This window comes from Natrix helvetica (genome assembly GCF_964273705.1).
Source record: "Natrix helvetica genome assembly, chromosome: 2".
NCBI lineage: Eukaryota > Metazoa > Chordata > Lepidosauria > Squamata > Natricidae > Natrix > Natrix helvetica.
In genome coordinates, this window is record NC_138552.1 from 285,886,664 (window position 1) to 285,892,663 (window position 6,000).

Genomic DNA, 6,000 nt, shown 5'->3' on the forward strand with positions numbered 1-6,000 from the left:
TCCAGGCCAATTTTCAGGAGGCTGCTCAGAGAATATCCCTGCTTTCTAACAGTGGCTGGTTACTTTAATGCCAGACAAATCAAGATCCACCCTAAAGGAGGAAAAAAATAAATACAGAATCCTACATTCATCTGATTTCTGCATCACTAGACTCCTCCCTAAAGAACAGACTTCATTGTTACTGCAATTACTATTCCTTCCACCGGGCAAAAACACAAGCAGAAGGGGGAACGCTATGAAAGGGTATCTAGCTGTGTTTCACAGCTTCTGCCTTACTCCACCCAGTTTCTCCTTCGCTCAAAGGCTGTACTCGCCCTCCACAAATACAATCCAACCGAACAAGAGCAACAAAAACATTCCTGACGAACTAGCTTTCTGATGAAAAAAAACATGGTTAAAAAAATGCTTCCTTTGTTTAGCATCTCAGTCATTGCAAGAATATTCTGAACCACTTTGAATATAACTGGGTATCTTCTCTGACAATTTAATTACAATATGTATATTTAGTAATAAATCTGAAAATGGAGATCAAGGCCACTTTTCACACACATTACTGTGTGTGCATACGCACTGACCGGTATAACCTACAAATATATCTCTACAAGGAGATGCCACTCCACATGTTAAAGAATTTCAGAAAGATGTATACGCAAATAGATTTTAGTGACCAACTAGAAAATTAATTGCCAAATAAGTTAAACTGCAACAATCAAATCCTACTGCAGCATTAGCAAGAGAGATTTTTGTTATCAAGGCAAGGCAAAGCAAACCAAGTGCAATAGTATTAATATATGTATTTTATAAAAGCTACAGGCCACATCAGCTCTTCCCCAAAGGTCAGGAATGAAAGACAACACAGAATGTGTAATATTTTAAAAGCTCCTTTTTGAACAAGTTCCATGGAAAAAGACCTTTTACCAATATTATTATCTCCCCTTCCCCTTATGCAATCAAAGCGGGAGGTTTTTTTAAAGGAACCACCGAATCTTTAAAATAGTAGCAATAAAACACTAGCCCCAAACGTGTGGAATCTCATCTCCCTATTCTTTATCTTCCACTACATCCTCCTCCCATTTTTGCTGCGGTTCAATCTGAAGCTTTGAGCCACCTCCTATCAATGATTTTTCTCTTGCTCAGTCACTGCAGGGAGACGGGTGGGAAAAAGGGCCTCTTGTTGGAAGACCAGATTAGAGCTGTCAGACTGCACTGTATTTTGAAATCCTCAGGCCCTTTATTACAGCACACCAACACATTAACGTTTAGCTCTTCTGTTTATTTGCTTAAACAGTTGTGCCACCTTACAAACAATCTCCTCCCATTTTTAAAAAAGGAAGAAGTTAATAAACAAAAACAAGAGGGTGGATGAAAAAGGAACACGGGGTACATCCTTTCTTAACCAGACCACCCTTCTTTATTTGGCTTGTAACAGTCACCTTAGTTTAAACTCCTCAACGCTCGTTTATTGCTAAGTCACCGTGAGAAAAAACCCTACTAGGAAACCCAGATAGCCAAGTAAGAGAGGTGATGATAAACACAGCGAAGACCCCTTAAAAATATGGAGCTAGGTACAGTACTGCAGCATGCTGGGTCTATGGGCTTGGAAACAAAGCTAATGGAGACGCTGGGCTGAAAAAAAAATTAACAGACTATGTGCAGGAGGAAAATAGGAAGGCGAGACTAAATTACAGGCTGGCAAAGTATGGAACTGGAGCATTGGGAGTGGAAGATGCAGGAAAAACGGGCTGAGTGACAACAGATACAGCCATGGTAGGTGTAGGTCTGATTATGTGGAGTTTACAGAAAGCTGGAGCAACACATAATACAGATATGTAAAAAAATAAATAAGGGGCTACTTGGGAAAGATTGCATACTCGTTTAAGGAAGCTGGGAACAGCTGACTATAATAGTCTCCGCTGATGCACTAAGGTGCGCTTACTGTGCTAGGAGTTAAAAACACCAATGCCGGGAAGCAAAAGGCCTAGAAGCAGGGCAGTGAAATATGATTTCAGAGTGACAAAGCAGTTGCAAGATGAAAAATAAATAAATAAAAAGCACTGGGAAACAGATGAAACAGAAAGGCTGTAGGGATGGAAAAGAGAGGATATTGACAAATTAAGTCCTCAAAGGTAAGGAAGTAAGGGGATTCTGAGAGTAAACAGTGGAAGATGGCCATCTCTTACTAATTAATTAGGTAAAGAAAGAAGAGGTGTGTACAGAAGGGGAAGAGAAATGCAGTGAAATAGGATTGTATGTGATACAATTGAGGGACTTGAGTTATGGAAAAGGAAACAATTCACATACAGTATATTTAGGCTGAAGTGGAATTCTGGGTGAATGCAAAACATGTTCCAAGTTACATCAGAACATATGATATAAAATACAAGTCTCTCTCTCAAACCTTGGAAACCTTTTAAAAGAAGATAATAGCTATCTCTTAAAAGGGTTATATAGCGATAAAGGACTTTTTCTAAAGTTATAGGTTACCTGTTACCTCTAATAGGAAGCAAAGTAAGGAGAAAAGGGCTGTTGTATTCTTGTATTCAAAAGATAAGATGTATCCTCACATACACATAGAATATTGCACTTTCTAAAGAAATGCAGAAATTGGGAGACCCATTTCTTTCTAATAGACATACTATTAGAAAGTGAGGAAATATTCCTTGTCAAAAAGGTATATAGGAGAGTGATAAGGGATATTTAAGCCCCCAGGAGCAACAAGGGACATCTACAATGCTATTCAAAATGTCACTTATCTACCTCTCTTTAAAAAAGAAAGACAGATAAAATGAAAGAGAAAATAACCTTAATCCCATTACAGACTGAAAAAGGGCACTCTTACTAGACACCTATGCATATGGGTCATGACACTCATCTACACCTTATTGAAAGGCTGATAGATGGAAGCAAGATATAAGTCATCCCATAAGATGGGGTCAGTGGTGGAGGAAAGCCAGATGGAATAAAAAATGTGGAAACTGCTTTGTGTGGAGAAAGAGAGATGCACAGAAAGCTTTTTTTTTAGGAAAAAAAGAGCTGCTGTCTATGGTATGAATGAGGGAAAATAAAAGGTCTGGTCAATAAAGAGTAGAGAAAGCAAAAAAAATGTGTGGCAAAAGGACTGAAGGAAGAAGGAAACATATGCAGGGGAAGACAAATACCGAAGAGGAGGCTGGAGGATGAAGGAATGGTGCATGTAGGATGAATGAGGAGAGAAAGGTATAAGTCAGAGAAGCTGGGAAAGGGGAAGGGGGGGCACAGGGAGGAGAAGTCTGTTAAGACAAAAAGATGTGCGGCAACACAAGAAGGGGAGGGGGGAATACCATCTCCACACAAAATCTTAACCCAGTGGTTCCCAACGTGGGCCCCACACTCCACAGGGGGGCAATTTGATTTTTAATGGGGGCGATTTGAACCTTGTTTAAACCAAGTTAATAGCCTTTTAGGCTTCCTCCACATGAGTAGAGTTCACTTTTTTTGAGTAAAGTAAGAATTATATGGAGGGGGGGGCATCAGGATTTTAGAGATGCTTAGGTGGGGCACGGCCCCCCCCAAAAAGGTTGGGAACCACGGCCTTAACCTCTTTTTCTCAACCTTCCCTTCACACCCAGCCACTTTCCCAGAGTCACCCAGAGGAAAAAAAAAGAGGGAGGCTGGGAAGTGGGCCAATAAGGCCAGAACAAACAGAAGCCGGGATTTTTTTTGGGGGGGGGGCAAATCAGAAGCAAGGAGGGTTGTTGTAGTAGAGCCCCATCCATTGTAAGAGCTCTGAAAAGACAGGAAAGATAACCCGGGGGTTTGGGGTTGTTTTGTAAAGACCGAGACAAGGAGGTCCCCCCCCCCCCCACGATCGCTCGGCCAGGCTGATAGGAGTTGTAGTCCCAAAAAAAGCATCCGTCCCCTCTCCTCGCCCAGCCAGCGGGGAAAGGCGGGCCGAGGGGGGGGGGGAGGCGGCGTGCAAAAAAAAAAAAAAAAAAAGGACGCCTCGTCGGCAAATGACAGCAGGGAGAGAAAGGCGAGCCCGGAGAAAGAAAGGTGTGTGTGGGGGGGAGAAGCCCTCCCCCCTACGAGTGCGCGAGACCTCGTCTCCCCCACCCCACAATACTGACACACACACACACACACCCTTCCCCCGCCGCGACCGAGTCAATGACGGTACCTCCAAGTGGCTGCGATCCGGGGAGGATGGAGCGCAGGCGTTGGAGCCGAGGGGGCGTCTGAGACCTCCGCTCCCCCCACTCTCTCACCGCCATGCAAGAAAGGGGGGGGGGTGCCGAGCGGAGGCCCCCCCTCATGTTCCTCATCCTCCCCCCGCCCCTTCCTCCCCCCCCCACCCCAACGGGCGCGGCGGCCATTTTGAGAGCGAGCTGGAAAGCAGCGGGCGAGGGAGGAGCGGCCGCCGGGGCCTACCGCCTCGAAGCGCTTGCAGAAACGGAGCCCGACGCCCCGCGCCAGCTTCCTTTCCCCCTCCCCCATAACCCATATCCAAGCCGCCGCCCCTCCCTCAGGACTGAGGCCGGCCTTACCCGAGGAGCCGCGGGTGGTGGTGGTGCTGCTGCTGCTGCTGCCTGCGAGGCCGCTCCCATCCACCGGCTCGGGGCTTTGCTTGCTGCGTGTGTGGCGAAGTGGCGGTTTCGGCCCCTCCCGCGAGCTGAGGAGCAGCGGCAGCTTCGCCCCGGCAGAGGAGGGGTCTCGGCCTCCCTCCTCGCTCTCTTTTACCGGCTTGTGTGGAGAAAGAAGATGGAGGAGGGGTGGAGCAAAGGCGGCGAGCGCCGGCTTCGTCGAAGGTGGCGGCGGCGGCAACGGTGATGATGGTGGTGGTGTTGGCCTTCTGTCTTTCTCCTCCTCGCGGCGGCGACAACGACTGGCTTTTCCGCCCCGGCCGTGTCAGTGGCGCCCCGGCCGCCAGGAAGGAAGGAGGGAGGGAGCCGGAGCGAGAAAGGCGAAGGAGGGAGCAGGGTCGGCCCGCTTCAAGCACTGCGCATGTGCGGGGAGGGGAGGGGACGGGAGGCAGGACACCATCTTGGGAAAGCTAAAGCGCCCCGCCTCCCGGCATGCCTTGCGACGGGGAAGGAGCTGGCGGCTTGCCGGACTCAAACTCCCGGCAGCCCGCGCGGCCTGTTTCTCTCAGGCGGTTGCTCTCACTGCGGCGTCTCGGTCGCTCTTTCTGTTCAACCGTCTTTTAAAAAAATAAAAGATGTATATATTTGACTCAGCTTTGTAACTCGCCGTCATTCGTTACCCTTTCTTTTGAAAACCATACCCTTTCTCCTTGTTTTGTATCCTGGAGATACGTCGGGACTTCAGATCCCAGAATTCCTAGCTAATGCGGCTTTGCAGACCAGAGTTATAGGAGGTCGAGTCTGATACAATGTGGAAAGCAGGAGACTGGTGGAAGATGGTTCATCCTCCTCTCCCTCTTATTTCCTTCCTTCTGTCTGTTCGATTTACAAGAAACACGAAAATAGCCAGTCCTGAATTAAAAGTGCACAGTGACAATCCCTATTGAAACAATCTGGAAATAAAATAGGTACAGATATTGGAACAGGAGCAGAGAAGCCTGGCTAAAACTCCCCAGCCAGCCCTAAAAGGTTACATCATAAAGACAAAGTTGTCTTTTGAAAAAAGCACCTTTGGAACCATATACCAGGGGTGAAATTCAGCAGGTTCTGACAGGTTCTGGAAAACCGGTAGCGGAAATTTTGTGTAATTTGGAGAACCAGCAAATACCACCTCTGGCTGGAATGGGGTGGGAATGGAGATTTTGCAGTGTCCTTCCCCTACCACGCCCCCCAAGCTATGCCTACAGAACCGGTAGTAAAAAAAAATTGAATTTCACCCCTGGACAATATGGTTGGTGCAACCAAGTTTTGTTTAAAGTCTGGTTTTAAATCAATTCAATTTCAATGTAGAGAAAAGTAAAGTTGTATACTTAGGTAAGAAAAACCAAAAGTACACATATAAACTAGGTGAAACCAGGCTTAATAGCAGTGACAGAGAGGG

General features: G+C 46.6%; 1 protein-coding gene across 1 annotated transcript in view; it reads right to left on the reverse strand.

The window, feature by feature from the left end:
- Nucleotides 1–5,108, reverse strand: part of PAFAH1B1 (platelet activating factor acetylhydrolase 1b regulatory subunit 1) — a 66,771-nt gene extending 61,663 nt beyond the window's left edge. Inside the window, exon 1 of the mRNA XM_081941448.1 lies at nt 4,524–5,108. The gene's annotated coding sequence lies outside the window, so the exon portion shown is untranslated. The remainder of the gene's footprint in view (nt 1–4,523) is intronic.
- Nucleotides 5,109–6,000: the final 892 nt, after the last annotated feature.